Genomic DNA, 19,563 nt, shown 5'->3' with positions numbered 1-19,563 from the left:
CTCTCTTTCTGCCTCTCTCTTTCTCTCTCTCTCTCTCTCTCTCTGTCTGTGACGGGATATGGGGAACATCATTTTTTTCTGTAATCACTCTCAGAGCGAAGGGCTTTAAAAATCATTGGATTTTTTTTTAACATAAATCCTTGATGAAAAAGGTCAGTCTTCAGTAAAGGAGTATGGAGATTATGTTGGACCACACATTCCCACCTTGATTGGTTGGGCTTTCTGTTGAAGAAGCAGTGTCTTCCATTGTATGGTTTGATTTAAGGAATATGTGTTGGAGAGGAGTATGTTCAAAGCCAATGACACTGATACTTCGAAATCGCGCCACCCCTTTTGTTCAAAGTTCCAGTTTTTGTTTTGTATTTAATTAATCATGAGCTTTTGACTGTCTGCCGCTCACAGTGACATCAGTAAGCCAGTCTCTGTATTTATGTGGAGTAATAATGACTATTCGACATGCCAGCCCTATTTGTCTCGGGATAATCAGAGTGGGAAAACTTTCTGTTTTAAAGTTTAGAGTTGGGTGTGACATTTCTCAGTTAGGATTGGACTTGTACTGAGAAAATAAGTGGTGTAAAAAGCATCACGCCTAGTGTTATGCTGACTCAGCTATTCCACTGGTCAACTAAAGTGGAAGTTTCCTTTTTCGTATACAACTGTAAGAGCTGATACCAAGGAAAAGAGCAAATTATTAAAACCCACTGGAGCGTGACAATGGAGAATTTACCTTGAAATTACAAAAATATCGATATTTGGTCAGTTTGTCAGATACTCCCAAGCTTTACTGGAACTGTTTTGTCACCCGTCCTTAATCCTCCTCCTCCTCCTCTTCCTCTCCTCTGCTCTCAGAGGGGGAGAGCAGAGGAGAGGAAGAGGAGGAGGATGAAGGACGAGAGACAAAACAGTTCATGTGTTCTCCTCCTCTTCCTCTCCCCGTCCGTATTGAAGTCTGACGTCAATAAAGTCTGAGGTCCGATTCTTTTCAGATTCCAAGCCAGCCTGTTACCGGGAGAAAGCCTTTGGTTTGACGACAAAAGGGAATGAAGGCACTTACCTGGGGACCAAAGATACAGCACGAATATGAATAAATACAGATATTTTGTTTTAATGTATTCCTTCAATCATTTGAGGTCTGTTTTATGTTGCATCCAGAAGAAGGCTGCACTGACACTCGGATAAAAGTCACATCATTTGTCACAGTTTGGATGCTTTAATCGCATGCGACCGACACCATCAGTCTCATAAATCCTGCTCCCATACCTGTCGCACCCTTACCTGATACATCCTTACCTGCAACATCCTTATCTGTGGTGTCCTTACATTGTTTCCTTGCTTGCTAAATCCTTACCTTGTTTCCTTACGTACTACATTCTTACATTGTTTCCCTTGTGTAACCCATATGGAATATAGGGCTACTAAACCCTTTATTATTTAAAGATGCAATTGCATGAGTTCTCCAGTAGGGAGCGCTCAACATAATTCCAGTAGCAGGAAATTACAGGTGAGCACCTCGTTTCCAGGGGGTCACCTTGAGCCATAACACTAGACAGACGGAACGGAAGGTATCAAGCACTACATTCCTTGACCACACAACTCCTTTCCCAAGGATTACTGTAGCTGGGGAATCCAGCTACAAAGGACTCATTATTTTGGTTTTGTTTGTTATTTTCAAAAGCTCTATTTTGTATCAATGTCAATGTTTTATAATAAAAGGCATTACAATTGCTCATCTATTCAACCGACACCAACTCCCTTCGTGAGTCATTAGACGTTTAACTTCTTAAGGACCTGGACTGATGCTAGCATCCTATCTGCCCATTCCGGCTAAGACCACGGATGCTACACTTGCCTGCTGCATCCTTACCATGTTTCTTTACCGGCTACATCCTTACCTTGTTTCCTAACTTGTGGTGTCCTCACCTAGTTCCCTTACCTCTTTCCCTTACCTTTGGTGTCCTTACCTTGTTTCCTTACCTGCTACATCCTTACCTTGTTTCCAGCCAGTTACAGTTAAAAAAAAAAATTTCCTTACCTGTTGCTTCCTTTGCTTGTTTCCTCCCAGTTGACGCTAGCCTGGTTCTACCAGACTCTCGTTCTTCACTTCATTTCATTTGAACAGAGAGTCTGGACCTAATCAATTGACAAACGTTAACTCACTTGAAGGCGGGTGTCTGTTGAAGTTTAAAATGATTGGATCTGCCCAGTGCCACTCTGGATCTGCCATAACCAATCGCTAACGTTTGGTTGTGACGTATGTCATGAGCCGGGAATCACACGCAGGTTGTACACAAACCAAACACCTTGCGCGTCTGCACGAAAATGTCCGTCAACGACAACTGCAGGTTTTGTTAGTCTAATTTAATTTATCAGGGAAAAATTGCACATTGTAAATCAACTACCGACCTACAACAACAACTCAAACTGGCGCACGACTTTATCGTCATTGTTCTCAGACACGCCCTCTGTTCGCTGATTGGAAGAAAACCAAATGACATACAGCAGGTCCAGACCTAGTACTGAAGGGAAATTCAAATTGAGCGGAAGTACTTAGGCGGGCGGAGCCAGGCTAAGTTGACGCCGTCGTCCCCCCCCCTTCCAGAGAGGATAGGACCAGGGGGTCTAAGCTGCTGGGGCTCTGAGCTGCAGGGGGTTAGAGCTCCAGAGGGGGTCTATGTGGATTTGGATATCGTCTTCTACCCCCTCATGGCCTTGGATGTTTGCTGGAAGGCCCACGTGGGTCAGTAATGCAGCTGGTTAATGCGCCGTGCCCTTTCTACAGCCGGACCCACTGTGAGCAGTGTGCGGAGGAGGGGGGGTAATAATATGCATGAGGAAGGCTGAGAGATATGCCAAAGTCAGACAGCAGGCAGCCGTCATTAGACGTGATTCAGAGGTCCGTGAGCCTGCTCTTACTTTGTTCTTAAATTATTCATGCAATCTGTCAATGCTGCCATCGAAGCTTCTCCCCTCCGCATGGGCTCAATAATGACAGAAATCCCACTGCTCCCTTCTGCAAAATCCCTCACTACTCGCTATCACACAAACCCCAGTGTTGTCTGTTTGTGTGTGTGTGCGTGTGCATGCATGCATGATTTATGCTAACATGGACCTAATCCTATGCCGGGGTGCACAGTACCGGCATGCAGACACGTTATGTGTGCATCCAGAAGCATTCCAGGACGGGCTCCGTGCGGATGCTCCAATGGCGTTACGAATATCTTGTTTGCAGACTGGAACACCCCCTTCTTCTACTTCGTCGCCTTTCTTGCTGAACTGCATTAAAATGTCAAAGTATACTACTCCGATTCCTTAATCCGTAATCCGACTCCATAACTACGGAGAACCTTCGCGCATTCAAAGTTCCTCATCGGGATGTCGGATACGCAATGCAACTTGCCGCCCGATCGATCCTATATGTTTACTACAAACCATGTAAATAGTGTTGTAAATCAACTTCCAAAGCTTTTCAAATCGTATTTGGTGTTTTACTGGTCTTTAATGTGCAAAGTAAACGATGTACAAAGTAATTAAGGTGCAAAGTCAAACCGGAGAAGTGATTCCGGAAATGTTTTTTTTTAGAGGACCAATCACAGCACTTGCCTTCTCCGTTGCGTCGACGGATAGTTAAAAATGATTGGATGCGCAGGTAAGCTACGGAGTGGGTCTCCGACAGGCTCTCCTGCTACGGTCATGACAGAAAGGCCCAAGCTTGCAGCTGGACCCTTCTCGCCTCCACCGCTACCACCATCACGAACACCAGCTGCATCAGCACCCGCAACACCTCCTCCACCAGCACCACCCATCATCACCAACTCCACTACCACCACCACCCACCTCCAACACAACCACCACCCCTACGCACCTCTTCTACCATCAACACCACCACGAATATCACCTCCTCCTCCATCAACACCATTACCTCCACCACCTCTTCTACCCTCAACACCACCTCCTACTCCTCCACCAACACTACCCACAATCCCCTCGGACAACCACAATCAGCACTACCTCAAGTCCCTCACTCCAGCCCGATTACCTCAACCATCACTATCTCCACCCTCACTGCAACCACCATCACCTCTATCAACAGCTCCACCTCCAGAACCAACCCCTTCAATGCCACCACTATCACCAGCGCCACCAATACCACCAGCACCATTACCTCCACCCAAATCCCCCACCCGCCGACAAATCTCTCGGATAGCAATTCCCCCAAACTACAAAGACAAAAACCTTCCGAAGATGTCTGAAGCGATGTATTATTCAGGATTTACCGTGCACAGCCCTTCATGCCTTCCACAGCTGCACGATAGAAAGCCAAACCGCTATCTTATGAAAGATTAAATGAGATAAAATAACCCTGTGATGAGTCGTTTCTACTCCAGTGAGTGCTGCTCCAAAGGCGGGTGATGTAGTGATTTTTTTTTCTTCCCTGACAACTTCCATTTCCATTTCAACCATTTAGTTTTGATCCAGGCAACACTTTCAAATGTGAACAAATCTAAAAAGTGTATACAGATCCTGGATTGTGCTATAAAGCATTTGATCTCTCATATCCACAGCCTCCCTGTATGCATTCCCCGCGTAGGACCCCAAACCTGCTCCTAAATGATCAACACAAATTAATTCTGTCTTTGGATGAAGGTATCTGCTCAATGACGAAATAATAATTCATATACACAACATAATATGTAAGGTCCCAGGAAGAAGCAGCCACGCAAATCAACGTAGACGTACGCAATACTATAAACACATCCCGACTCGAAAATTAAACACACACACACACGCACACACACATGCTCACACACGCACTCGTACACACACACACACACACACACACACACACAAACCTCCTCAGGAAGTTCTCTCTAAATAAACAAGAAGTCTGTATCCCACAGTGATATAATTAGGAAGCACACGCCGAGCAGATTACCAACGCAACGGTAACCAACGCTGACAGGTCCGTCTCCGTGACAGCACCGTAACGAGACCATATTTGAGGGGGGAAAAGCCCTCAGCTCTCACCCAGGAGATGAGGCGCTTAACCTGCTAACGGCCAGTCTCGCCCCCGACTCCCTGAGTAAAGCCCTGCTCTGGCCTCTCAGGTGGGGCTTACTAGCATGAGGCTGACACTTACTTTTGATTAACATTTTGGGTTTTGTGTTGAGGGTCGTGGGTGTTGGTTTAGTTTTGGGCCCTATGTGTGTTCAGCCTGGCAATCGAAAGTTTTTGTTTTGCTTTCTTCTTATCTCCCAGACACACTTTCTGCTTGAATCCCAATTTACACAGCAGTGGTGACATTGGCTTGTTCGGGCGTGTTTAGGAGACATTACTATGGGGCTTCAAATTGGCCGCCCATTTGTTAATTGCGATAGTTCTGTTATTCTGAAACTGGCTGTCTCATAACGTAGGCAGATTGAAATTGACATCATTCACAAGAGTAACATTAACTGCATCGTCTTTACAAAGACCACTCTTTTCAGAGAGTATAAGTATAATGTTTCCACCTTGTGATCTGCCTTGATTCCCATCCAAAATAAAAATGATACGTTAATATGTACACGCAAATACCTCATTGCACAAACAATGGATACAATAACTTGCATTAATGTACACTATTACTTGATTTTTCTGTTTGTGTTAGTGTCAATAATACAGCACAGACTTTAAATACATTCATTATTTTTAACAAAAATCTATATTCATAAGGTATTCATGAAATGCAACTTTTTACTCTTATACATCGCATTCAAGGCTGGAACTGTCCATGTAGGCTATACTTCACCTTTCCCCTTCCTTGAGCCTGCCAGAAGGTTATCACGACCTGGCTTTTTATTCAAATTTTGTCTCCCTCTACTTTTTGCAGGGTACAGCTAGTAAAGCTGAAACTCGAGGGATGACACCCTCTGATCAGCAGTTGAGCTCTCGGGAACGTTCAGGGGCTCTCGTTAGCCCTCTCTCTCTCTCTCTCTCTCCCTCCCTCTCTCTCCCTCCCTCTCTCTCCCTCTCCTGTATCTCAAATGCAATGTGTGTTTTGCACCGTGACCTATCATTTTGGGCGCATGCTGGTTGCTTCCACTTCCACACACTCACAGTATGAAAACGTTCATACAACCAGGTGTTGTTCCCAGCAGGGGATCACTCCAGAAATCCTCCCCCCTCCCCCCCCTTTTACCCCTGTCCGCCATCTCAAAAAGGGCTTCCAATTTGCCTCATTTGTTCGTTATTCTCTTCCTGTACCGACCAGGGGGTCGCATGGCTACATGTGTGTGTTTTTCATTCTCCAGGTCCACATTGTCTGAGACACACTTCACCTGTTTTTTTTCTGCCATCACGACTCACTTTTACTTCTTATCTTCAGGGACCAGGGATAAACCATTTATCTGGAGCGACAGCTTCCACTGTCAAACACGTCAAATGAATATTTGACTTTTCCCATGCCAGTTAATATTCAGACTCAGGATGATGGTGAGCTTTTAATTTGAAGACGTGTTTTCCTCTCGGCATTTATCAGAAAAGCTTACGAGGCCCGCCGGCTGGAGAGAGAGAGAAAGAGAGAGAGAGAGAGAGGGAGAGAGAGAATGAATGACAGAGAGACAGAGGGAGAGACATGAAAGAGAGATGATGAATGAGAGAGAGAATACATTGGAGTCATTAACCGTGACACAGAACACCTTCCAGAGCCAGGGTTCATTATCTCAGCCACTCGCTGTGCTTTCGACTCCCTATCAGGGCTTCCTGGAAACCAGTATTTCTCGGTACGCTGAAGGGAAGCCAGGTAGCGGAGGGAAGGAGGGAAAGGTACTTAGGGGTTTACAATCACGCCAACACACTGAAGGGATTAGACAACAGCGCACAAAAACACTAGCCAGCTTTATCTGCGCTAATGTCACAGGAATGAGCATTCACACAACGCGCACCCGCACACACTCTTCTCTCTCGCTCACAAACAGACGCACGCCTGCACGCACAGACGCATACACATCATTTCTGAGAGAGAGAAGAGTCTAATCCTTTAAAGAAGGGTTTCATTGCATTTTGAGCACCGTAGGAAAAACACAGATTTGACAACTCAAGCATATCTCGCCACTGACACCTCCACCCCACCCACACAGCTTCGCCTGACTCCAGTGCTCCACATTAATATCCACCCAAATGATGAATGTTGGTTTGAATGTGTGTTTGTCTTTCATGTTGTTGACGGTAAACAAAGTGTATTTATCTTTAAAGACAAGTTTGCCAAGTTTCTAAATTTTCTAATGGACATCAGCAACTATTGGCATCTGGCTTTACTAGGCCAAGAACATCCTGTGCTCCTATATGCTGCTTGTTATCTTAAAGTCCTGTGATTCTATACGCTGCTTGTTATTTGAACATCCTAAGAAATAAAAGCTGCGTCACGTTTTGAACTACACACTTTTCCCATCTAGTTTTGCCTGGGTTTTTGGATTGTCGGTGCCGTTAAAGTGGCATTAATAATCGTTCACTACTTTAACGGCATCGACAATCCAAAAACCCAGTGTAGTTCAAAACGTGATGCAGCTTTTACTTATTCGCCAACTACAAAGTTTGTTATGTACAATCATTCATAAACCCAATGCTATTTCCCACAGACATTTGACCGAGCGAACCGGAGCCTCTGAGGTGGGACTTATTCTTCAGAGGTCTATACGCTGCTTGTTATTTGAACATCCTTAGCTACTATACGCTGCTTCGTTATTTGAACATCCTGAGCTCCTATATGCTGCTTGTTTTTTTAACATCATGAGCTCCTAATCGCTTCTCATTATTTGAATAGTCCTGGTGCTCATCGAAGTACTATCATTTTATGTTGGCTCTTCTAAAACTAATATTTTGCTGCGTGATATGTTCTGTTTTATGAATAAAGCAGAAGCTTGTGTTTTGCTGCTCTTCATAGTGAGGTCTCTCTTGAAAATTAGATTTTTTTTTAAATGGGACTGGCCTCAGTGGCCTGGTCAAATAAAGTGAACAAAACATAAAATACAACTTTTGAAAAACATCCCCATAAGATTATTGGCACACTTTGGGTCTAAATCTGTTCCACCCTGTTAAACACTGTAAGATGTCAGATAAACAATCATGCAAAGATTCAAATATCCTTTCCAAATCAAGAAAGTAGGAAATGTATTGCAGCCTGTTTTAGCCTGGTATGATGCAATACAACGTCATATAAACTGATGTGGCATAGTTGATATCACAGTTTCAGGTCACACATGGGGCAATTAGTTCCTATGACAACAGTGTTGCACTCATCATCATGCTGTCTCTAGCTGAAATAAATTGTTGTTTATTTTTACCTCTTTGAGCTTATCTACCAAATCTTGTAATTAAACATTGAAAGATGCATGCATGCAACCGTTCATGAATATTCAGTTAAATTAGTTGATTCCTGTGAACCTAGCATAAGCCAATACTTGAAAACAAATGTGGCATATGGTGAGCATTGGGAACACTCTGAAGACTGTAGAAGGGTTCTCATCACAATGACCGTATCCTCATTCGGCATCCAGCAACCACATTTGCATGTGCAGGCCTGCTATGAGAGTGTCCATTAAGGACAAGAGAAAATAAACGTAATGTGTGTAATATGTTATGCACCATGCACGCACAAGTATGCATACATCCACGACCGTGCATATGCATGCAGAAAAACATGCATTCAGCCTACAGGCACATGCACTATTGCATGCGGTTGCAGACACAGGCAAACACATCAGACACACACACACACACACACGAACACAATCACTCGCACACACACAGTGACAGCCGGTTCACCTTGTTTGATAACTCCTACAAAACGGCTGTCACCCTTAGTCAGTCATAACCGAGCACGGACTCAGTGGAAGCTGATGGATCAATTTGCCACAGAAGGGCGGTGGCAGTCTTGAAATGTAATGGGCTTTGATGTAGACGCTGAGCTGCATTACACAGTCCAGCAGGAGCGACTGAAAACCCTTTCTGTCTGCCTGCTTCATATGCAGAGAACGTTAGCGGTGAAAAGCGTGGCCGCCGTGGTCCTGCCATGCACTCAGGCACGCGCGCGTGTGTGAGAGACACACATACATAAAAATATATTAATTAATACACTTTTGCACATTGTATACGTTTAGAGAGAGAGATGAATATAAAGATTTAACATTTACAGTTTTTTTCAATTGCTTGAACACTAAAGACACATGCTTAGACCAAAGTAACACAACTTCAAGTTTTTATTACTATACCGTAAACACATGTAACCAATCCTTAAACAAAAGCGCTGCTTTGCACTTTAGTTGCTATTCTGCAACACAGCTGCTCCTTTCTGCAACACACTTGCTCCTGCCCACTACACACTATTTCAGACATAAGACACTTAGCTCAAAAATTTCATCTCAGTATATCATTGGGAAAACACATCTATTCAAAATACTAATACCGTTTTGGTCCGGAACTGGTACACCAACCATAAACAATTTGGAGTCGTATATTCACCATTTCTAAACCCTATAGAAGGTTTTTTCTTCGGATTGAGAATGTAGTGCAGGGGTACTCAAGTAGAAATGATGAGGGGCCACAATTTTTTTTTTCAGTGACTCAAGGGGCCGGTCAGTATACGTGTGACTGAGGCCGATATATGCTCTGTTTTAGACGTAACGCGTAAGCACGTAAGATACATAACCCCCCCTTGCGCGGTAAAATATCCCCCCTTACGTGCTTAAGTGCGTCGGCCAAAATTCCTGACTATGCGACTGAAACACTACGGCCCTACGCAGCTCGCAAAGACTGTGATTGGCCAGCTAACCACATCCTTTCAGGAGTCTCACATTTCCGGTTTTACAGCATAATAGCGCCATTTTTAAAAGGCTGTGACAGAAGCGAATGAAGAATTTTGAAGAAGGAGAAGAAGAAAACACAAGAACGAATTATGATAATTATAAATATAAACAAGCCAGCGATTTCCACTTCCACGCCCACAGATTCGTTCGTTGCTCCCCCTACTGTTCTGGCGGAGAATCCCCTTGCAACACGCGCAATCCTTAAGGAACCTTAAAGGAACCGTAAATCAAAACTTGTCTAAAACAAGTCCCTTGTGTAAATTACGTGCTTACGTCTCTGCGTCTAAAACGACCCTAAATCGGCCTTGACTGCTGCTGAGATGGACTGTCTGCCTCGAGTTTGGGAGGGCTGGAGCGGTCTGGAGTGCTATCTGTTTATCGTTGCAACCCCCAGCCTCGTATTGAGATCGCGGCGCGCGGTTTCAAAATAAGAGCGCCCAGCACGGTTTTTTTTTTTTTTATAATTAAAAAAACTTTTCAAAACAGCTCGAGGGCCATTAATAGACACCCCGCGGGCCACAAAAGGCCCGCGGGCCGCTACTTGAGTATGACTGATGTAGTGTATATGACCACCAACCACATGCCCGCATGCCTCTTCTGCAGGTAATGGAACAGGCCTGCGGAGACATTGAGGTAAGGTCAAACCATGGATGGATTCGGCACACAAGGCGAGGATCCATAAGCCCATCCTTGCACAATTGCCGTGTTTTTCTGTGTTTATGTACAGTACAATTGTGTATTTTTAGTTAATTTTTGTTATACTTTAGCTTAAACTGATTTTACTGAACTGTAAAGTACTGTACTGCAATGTACAGTATTGAGTATTCGATTTTTTGGTCGTTGTGAAAAGGTGCCTTCTGTGGAACTAAATAAAAACAGTGAATATGGAAGACTACAGTGTTTTCATTTTGTCATCAGAGTGACATTTTGACAAAGAGTTTCAATTAGACATAGATGTGAATGGTATTTTACAAAATGTGTTCAAGCAATTGAAAACAAATGTAATTCAAATAAAATAATCCTTAGTAACCGAATAGTTCTTATCACATTCTGTAATATATATTATATTGACCGGATATTTACATCGAGAAAAGTATTTATCACTTTTCCATTTTCTTCTGCATTTGGAGGACATACGATTAACACCCAGTCATCACTTGGCTATGTGCTGACCCCTGGTGGCGGATGGCTAGTAGCATCTTCAGCGAACGTGAACTCGCGAGATCAGGATGGTCTCACGAGGCTATCCTGCATCCTCGAGCAAGGTTGTGCACCTTCCCACCTGCTCCATGAGGCTGATGTATGTAGGCCTATCTGAAAACTACATGTAAAATTACAGTGACATAACTATGCATCTTAATTAGTTAATATCCTACAGATTCTTTGTATTTGCTTTAGTTATGTAATTTAAGGCCACACGACTAGGTGAACTTGACTATTTCTTCCTTCCTTTGGGCTCCCGAAATTCCCCTGATGCTCGTTCTTCGTTTGCTTTAGCTCAGTTAACCAAACGGCACATTGGTTTATTCCAGTTAACCACCCAGCACGTTGCTTTTGAAGTACTGTACTTGTATGTGTTGAAGAGGCTGGCATGAGGTCTTGCATTAATTGGAATGTCCTTCAAGACAGCGACAGGGATTCTCACAGGAGAAACGTCACTGCGGTGCGGTCATGCCAGCCGACTCATCGAGCCGACCCAGTTTTTTGCCGTACCTGTATATACTAGCCATTACGGTAATAGCGTCTCAGAACTAGTTTAAAGCAATTTGCATTCGTCGGGTACATACAAAAAGACAGTCAAAAAAAGCAAATACTATCAAAGGAAGTTTATGGCCGTTGTGGTATTTACTTTCAAAATAAAAGCCAACCAAACATTCCAATCCGAGACATATTACAAATGAAAAATAAAAAAAATTGGAATAGATTTAAAAGAAAATGCCCTGTTATTCCATGCTCATTTCACTTCAGGGTTATAGTTCACAACCCCATAGGGTCACCCAATAAGTTCCAGAACATTCTGATGTGGAGTTTCAAAATAAAAGCCCACCAAAAATTCCAATATGAGCCATATTACATATGATTTTGGATTCAATTTAAAATAAAATGCCCTGTTATTTCAGGCTCATTTCACATCAGGGTTATAGTTCAAGACCCCATGGGGTCACGCAAGAAGTTTGAGACCATTCTGATGTGGAGTTTCAAAATAAAAGCCAACCAAAGTTTCCAATATGAGACATATTACATATGATTTTGGATTCAATTTAAAAGAAAATGCCCTGTTATTTCAGGCTCATTTCACGTCAGGTTTATAAGTCGAGACCCCATGGGGTCACGCAAGAAGTTTCAGAACATTCTGATGTGGAGTTTCAAAATAAAAGCCAACCAAAGTTTCCAATATGAGACATATTACATATGATTTTGGATTAAGTCAAAGGAAAATGCCCTGTTATTTCAGGCTCATTTCACGTCAGGGTTATAGTTCAAGACCCCATGGGGTCACGTAAGAAGTTTCAGAACATTCTGATGTGGAGTTTCAAAATAAAAGCCAACCAAAAAGATCTGGTGAACTGGGCTTTTATTTCTTTCCAGTGGCGGACTCTGACTGTTTGAAGGGCAGGGGCGAAAAAATAAAAAGGGCACATTCTGGACAACATGGGGCCCCACCAGCGGACACAGTGGCTTGTCTAACTTGATGGTGTTCTATTCCCCCAACGGAGCCTTAAAGGCAGCGCTGGGGCATTTGGGGCACTTGTTACATCTCCATGTAGAACTTAAAAGAGTAGTTCCTAATTGAAACGGGGGGTCTGGGGGTCCTCCCCCAGAAAAAAATGTGCTTCAAAGACACCGTTTCCCCTTATTCTAGCGACTTTATAAACACCAAAATGAGTTGTTCACATCATTGTGCACTTTTACATTTTAGCCAAAGAAAGGAGGATGCCTTACTGCTTTCATCTTTACTAACATTTAAGTAACAATTAGACTGGAGAAAATTCAATGTGCCGCTACCATACTTTGACCGCCAGCTACGGAAACATTTAAGGAAGTTTTCCTTCATGTTGAGGTGATAGCTGACCATTATCGTCTCTCTTGCATGAAATGACCTACACTTGAATGATCTTGAACGCTCAAAAAATGTATATACATTTTAAACGGATTATGCAAACTGAGAATATTAAGTTTTTCTAATTTGGCATCTAATTGCACTTTTCCACTATGGGTACTGACATACTCTTAATCCGCTTTTTGCTTCGTTATCCAGTGGAGATTTAAGTACCACTCAATGTAGCTGTTTGTCATGGCGACGCCACATGAAAGCAACGCCTCGCATTCCCCGTTCGTCAGCTACCAAAGAGAGGAACGTCTGCACCTCAATAGCTAACCACAACATGTTTTTTTCGGTTTGCCATATTCTTGCTCCAGAAGGCACATCATCTTCATCAGGGGCAACCTAGGGCACTCATTAATTTTTGTTCACGTGTAAAGGGCAGCCAATAAGGCACTTACTCTAATTTTCACCACCATAGAGGGCACTTTAGCACCCTTTTTCAACCATGGGGGCACCAGACGGGCAGAAGGGCACTAGAAGGGCACCAGACGGGCAGAAGAGCACTAGAAGGGCACTATAAGGACCAGACGAGAAGGGCACTATCAGGGCACTAGAAGGGCACTAGAAGGACCAGACGAGCAGAAGGGCACTATCAGGGTACTAGACGGGCATTAGAAGGGCACTAGAAGGACCAGACGGGCAGAAGGGCACTATCAGGGTACTAGACGGACCAGACGGGCAGAAGGGCACTATCAGGGTACTAGAAGGGCACTAGAAGGACCAGACGGGCACTATCAGGGTAATAGAACGGCACCAGATTCAGCAGAAGGGCACTTGAAGGACCAGACGGGCAGAATGGGACTATCAGGGCACTTGAAGGACCAGATGGGCAGAAGGGGACTATCAGGGCACTAGAAGGACCAGACGGGCAGAAGGGCACTATCAGGGTACTAAAGGGGGCACTAAAAGGGCACCAGACGGGCAGAAGGGGACTATAAGGGCACTCATTATGGCATGTCATTGAATTTTCTTGTTCTAGTTGGCACATCATAATTTATTGTATGAAGGAGCACCCTAGAGGGCACCTAATCATGTTTGCACATGAAAAGGGCAGCCAATAAGGCATTTCCTCTCGTTTGACACTCTTGAAGGGGACTTTAGTGTGCTTTTTCAACCATTGAGCTACGAGGGGGGGCGGCCGCCGACAAACTAGACCAGCCCATGAACATTTTAAAAATGTAAATACACAGACATTCCTGTATAATTCAGGTGTATGACAGCTCCCTCTGCTGGACAACAGTCCCACACCAAACGACATTATCCGTTTGAACCAACGTAGCTATAGTACATTGATGTGAGACAGGTGGATTGCACGTGTTGAATAGCAATCATGTATATTAAATGTACTGCAGGAGTTTAGCTTGACAATAACCAAGTTAAAGGAGAATTAAATGAACAGCACCAAACATGTAGAATTCAATGTGGGATTTTAATATAAAAAACAAAAACACTTGACAGAAGTTTAACACAATTTTGTAAAGGAAAGCAGAGGAATTTTTTTTCCCAAATGAATCTTTTCAAAATGTCCACCATTCCGAAAGCAAGTGAAGACGTTTGTGTAAAAGCAGTCCTCCCTGACCAGCTCTGTCCCTAACTCTAAACCCTGACTCTCAACCCTAACGCTGAACCCTCTGAGGGCAGGAAGACGCGCCTTCAGTGTAAAGGTTCGAACCACAGAGAAGGAAGAAAAGAGGAAGCAGTAGAGAGTAGTGAAGTAGTGAGGTTAGTGACAGATGAGAGGGAAAGGCGTGTGGAAGCACACGGTTACATGTGGGGTCAAGAAGATCACTCCCACTGGAGGTCATTGATCCATCAGCCTCAGACTGCTGAGCTCAGCAGGTCTTCTGGAGGACGAGGCTCAGATGAACTGAGGAGACTGGACCAGCAGGATGTCAGGATCAGGGCGGGTTCAGCTCAGGTGTGTCTACCCCGACAAAACAGGATCAGGTGAGGTTGAGCTCAGGGGTGTCTGCCCGGACCAAACAAGGACATTGATTAGGTTGAATTTTCAAAAGATGCAACATTATCTGAACAAAAGATAAGTAATAAAGGAGAAGGCAGGCTTTAGGGCGCCTTGCTCAAGGACGCATCACTGTAATCTGAGGACTTGAACCCGGCACCATTGGTTTGAGAGTTGAACCCGCAACCACCTACCTAGTCCACTATGTCCAGATAATGCAAACTTATAAGGAATCCTTGATGGTAGATTCCTGGTTGTCCTAAGGAGTTGCCTTCCAGATGTACGGCTTCTCCATCGGTCCTCCAGATTCCAGGTCTGGTTACAAACGTAATTTGTCTCCAATGTAAGGTAACAAACACAGCAGTAATTTGTCTCTAATGAAAGGTAACAAACACAGTAGTAGTTGGGCTCTAATGGCGCGTAACAAAGTAGCAGCTGTAGTTTGTCTGGTAAACAACCACAGTAGTATGCCGTAACTTGTACTGGACAAACTAATCCTGCGTTACAACAAGTCCACTCTGTTTATTTTATGCAAACTTACGAGGATCCTGTTTGGTAGAGTGATGTCGTCCTCCAGAGTCTTGGCTCCTCCATCAGCTCTCCTCAGCCAGAGTCCAAGTCTGGAACAAAGAGCGCGAGTCTGGCCCTAAAGTCTGGTAACAAACATGTAGTTTGTCTTATTTTTAAGCCCTTTATTTCCAGTTTGTTTGGTTAATAAAAACGTACACTCCTTGTTGGTAGAGTGATGGTCATCCTCCAGATTCACGACTCCCCTACCAGCTCACCTCCGCTCCAGAAACACGTTCTAGTAAGAAAACACAGCGGTAGTTAACGCATGTCAAAGTAACAGCTGTATTTTGCCCTTTAAGTCAACCATGTTAAGTAAATACAAACTTACGAGGAATCCTTGTTGGTCGATTCCTAGTCGTCCTCCAGCGTCTCAGCTCCTCCAGCAGCTCTCCTCAGACAGAGTCCTGGTCTGGAACAAACAGCGGAAGTCTGGCTTCAACATGTGGTAAAACAGATGTAGTCGTCGGGTATATATGGTACAAACGCCGGTAGTTTGTGGTAGCAGTATTCTACGAGAAGTGGCAGTGCGTGTGATGATCACTTCAGAGTCAGGCTATGTCCCAAACATATACAGTTCAGCCTGAGAAGGCGTGCAACTGAGAGCAAGACAAGATCCACAGGGCTCTCCATCAATCCAGCCAGGTAAGAAGAGCCGTCTCATTACAGGTCTGAAGGTCATCTTGAATATCCATTTAGGTCCCTTTCCAATGTCAGTCTCCTTGTGTGTTAGATTTCAGCTTATTTCTGAATTCCTTTAGGTGTCCATCCTCCATTGATCCTGATTGGTGTAGTCCTAGTTTGAGGTCACTGATCTGAACACGCTGCTTGCATCCTTTTACATTTGATTTGGATACTCTCCTTCCTGCCCAGTGTGTTGGATATCGCTCGGGAGCGTCGCTCAGGGCTCTTCATGTCTACTGGATGCCCTTAAGTAAACGTGTGGCCGTCCATCAGGTGTGATTTATTTGACCATTCCAATATCCCAAGCCAATCACACAGACCCCCGCCTGAACATCATCACTGTCACAGCAAGCCGGACACACACATAACCCAGGACAGGCACGTAGAACCCCATGCCAGGTGTGAGTGGGAGAGACACACAGCAGAACCCTAGCGATGCTCAAAAATCATCCATCTCATGTCAAACCCGAACACACACACACACACACACCACTGAGCCATAAAAGGCCAAACAATCATGCAAGGTAAAAACCTCATGCCAAATAACATTCCATCATCCCCCCCCCCCAGCTCTCCTGCCAGGGCAACCAGAACAGAACAGAACAACCAATGTCTCCAGAGACGTTTTCTTATGCACAACATTCTTCAGTGGCGTCCCACATTGGTGATGGATTATGCTTGGAGTCTCCAAAATGTGTCCCAGGTTGATTCAACGTCTCTGAAGTCATGTCTTTGTAGTCGAGTGGTTTCCTGAATGAGGGGCATTCACTGATGCAAACGGTAGAGCTTTAGTCAGCCTGAGGAAGGAAGGAGGTCATCTGTTCAGAAGACCACTCAGTGGAGGGGGGTGGCTCTTGAGGAGCAGGATCCGTCTGGGGATGGCCCCAATAAGACCTTCATGGAAATGAAACTGTTCCTGAGGAGTCACGATGTCTGAGGGGACTGTTGAATGTGTTCCATGGTTCTCTGCGTCAGACTGAAGTTGTGTTTTAGTCGTTGAGATGAAGAGCCCCCTCATCCCCCCTGGTGTTTCTCCTTCCGAATCCCTGTCTCCATCTTTAAGAACATTCCAGTCCATGGAACTGACGTCACAAGGGTTTCTCAAACACTCAGTTTCCGCTGAGGGGGCTTGTCTACAGACCTGTAGACTTCAGACAGCTCTGTATCCCAGTATGCAGCTCCGCTCACTCATACCTTACCCTCATCAGTAAAGCAACACTCCTGTGATGAAGATGCAGAGCTCAGGAGAGTAGCTGAAAAAAAGACTGATGATATCAGAACCCAACCCATTACTCCAGCTTACAACAATAACTTGGAGCCTGTAACCATTTTAACAAATCATTAAAACCAACATAAACCAAACAACCCATGAACCAATAAAACATCCTTACGACTCAGATCAACCCTCAGGTAATGGGCTAACTCACCAGGAAGCCAAAATACATTGATGTGCCCAAGAGTAATGAGAAACGTATGACTTACAGTTTGCAGTTCATCTTCATGGTTAAGTTGGGATACTCACAGAACTGCAGTTAAATATCCATGATAGACCTTTGAAGGAAGGAACAGTTTACTCATGGTCCCCAAACTTGGGCACTGTCCCACAGTTCAACATCTGCCATCTCCATTAAATCTGATAAATGAATGACAATACAAATTCAGGGCTTTTGGGATCATCTAACTTTTAAATAATGATTAAGATGATTAACTAAACCAACATTTTAATATAAGTTATACTAATTATTTGACTCATTAGTCAAGAGTGATTTACCTCTTACTTTGAATGCATAGTCTCTAAAATGTTACTTTCAGGTTGAATCATTATTGAAATTTCAAATGAGTTGAACCACCACAATCCCCGATTTCCTTCACACATCATCAGTGATTTATATTCAACATACAAGACACGTCAGTTGTGCTTTGCCACACAATTCTACTCACATCAGGAGTAGTTCGTCTCTAATGTAAGGTAACAAACACAGGAGTAGTTGGGCTCTAATGTAAGGTAACATACACAGTAGTAGTTGGGCTCTAATGTAAGGTAACATACACAGTAGTAGTTTGTCTCTAATGTAAGGTAACAAACACAGTAGTAGTTTGTCTCTAATGTACGGTAACAAACACAGGAGTAGTTCGTCTCTAATGTACGTAACAAACACAGGAGTAGTTGGGCTCTAATGTAAGGAAACAAACACAGGAGTAGTTTGTCTCTAATGTAAGGTCACAAACACAGGAGTAGTTGGGCTCTGTGCGTAACAAAGTAGCAGCTGTAGTTTGTCTGGTAACCAACCACAGTAGTATGCCGTAACTTGTACTGGACAAACTAATTCTGCGTTACAACAAGTACACTCAGTTTATTTTATGCAAACTTACGAGGATCCTTGTTGGTAGGGTGATGTCATCCTCCAGATTCACGGCTCCTCTACCAACTCGCCTCTGCTCCAGAAACACTTTCTAGTAAGAAAACACAGCGGTAGTTGTTTAACGCATGTCAAAGTAACAGCTGTATGATGCCCTTTAAGTCAACCATGTTAAGTAAATACCAGGGCTGTCAAGAGATTACAATATTTAATCGTGATTAATCGCAATAATGTCATAGTTGACCCAGATTAATCGCAAATCTTTTTTCTATGCTAAATATCCCTTGATTTCTTTGTCCCATTAATTGTTCTCATTTTAATGCTCTTATCGACATGGAGAAGTGCATCGGCTTGCCTTGTGCAAATGTTTTTTTATTGATAACATTTGCATATACTGATCAAAGCAGGAAGATACAAAAAAGCCTATAGTACAATTAAACGATGAACATACACACATACTGCCTTGAACATAGCAGTCAGGCTACTGCTTCTTTGTTTGGAGCCAAAGAAAAAAAAATATATATTTTTTATTTTTTTCAAATATGAATTTGCGTTAATCGTACAATAAAAAAAATTAACGTCGTTAAAATTGGTTTGCGTTAACGTCGTTAATGACACGTTTAACTGACAGCCCTAGTAAATACATGATGCGAGTGTGATGATCACTTCAGAGTCAGGCTCCATCTACCCCACGACGGACGTCATTCACCAGGCAGGCCCTCCAGCAGCTCCTCCACCAGGCAGGGCCTTCAGCACGGCTCCTCCATCAGCACGGCTCCTCCATCAGCACGGCTCCTCCATCAGCACGGCTCCTCCATCAGCACGGCTCCTCCATCAGCACGGCTCCTCCATCAGCACGGCTCCTCCATCAGCACGGCTCCTCCATCAGCACGGCTCCTCCATCAGCACGGCTCCTCCATCAGCACGGCTCCTCCATCAGCACGGCCCCTCCATCAGCACGGCCCCTCCATCAGCACGGCTCCTCCATCAGCACGGGCCCTCCATCAGCACGGCCCCTCCATCAGCACGGCCCCTCCATCAGCACGG

General features: G+C 44.1%; 1 long non-coding RNA gene across 3 annotated transcripts; it reads right to left on the bottom strand.

Annotated features, from left to right (window-relative positions):
• Nucleotides 1–14,372: 14,372 nt before the first annotated feature.
• Nucleotides 14,373–19,480, bottom strand: LOC130390927 (uncharacterized). Of its 3 annotated transcripts, XR_008896835.1 has the most exons (8): nucleotides 19,205–19,480; nucleotides 18,530–18,610; nucleotides 17,356–17,707; nucleotides 15,804–15,884; nucleotides 15,632–15,710; nucleotides 15,447–15,525; nucleotides 15,100–15,220; nucleotides 14,373–14,914 (listed from the first exon to the last, which is right to left on the bottom strand). It is a non-coding gene; the product is annotated as an uncharacterized LOC130390927 (long non-coding RNA). The 3 variants fall into 3 exon arrangements; XR_008896834.1 differs by having other exon boundaries at nucleotides 15,447–15,558; nucleotides 15,804–17,707; XR_008896833.1 differs by having other exon boundaries at nucleotides 15,804–17,707.
• Nucleotides 19,481–19,563: the final 83 nt, after the last annotated feature.

The sequence above is a fragment of the Gadus chalcogrammus genome, chromosome 10 (assembly GCF_026213295.1).
Source record: "Gadus chalcogrammus isolate NIFS_2021 chromosome 10, NIFS_Gcha_1.0, whole genome shotgun sequence".
Lineage (NCBI taxonomy): Eukaryota > Metazoa > Chordata > Actinopteri > Gadiformes > Gadidae > Gadus > Gadus chalcogrammus.
The sequence above is the reverse complement of the archived record's forward strand: the minus strand, read 5'-3'. Positions and strand labels throughout refer to the sequence as shown.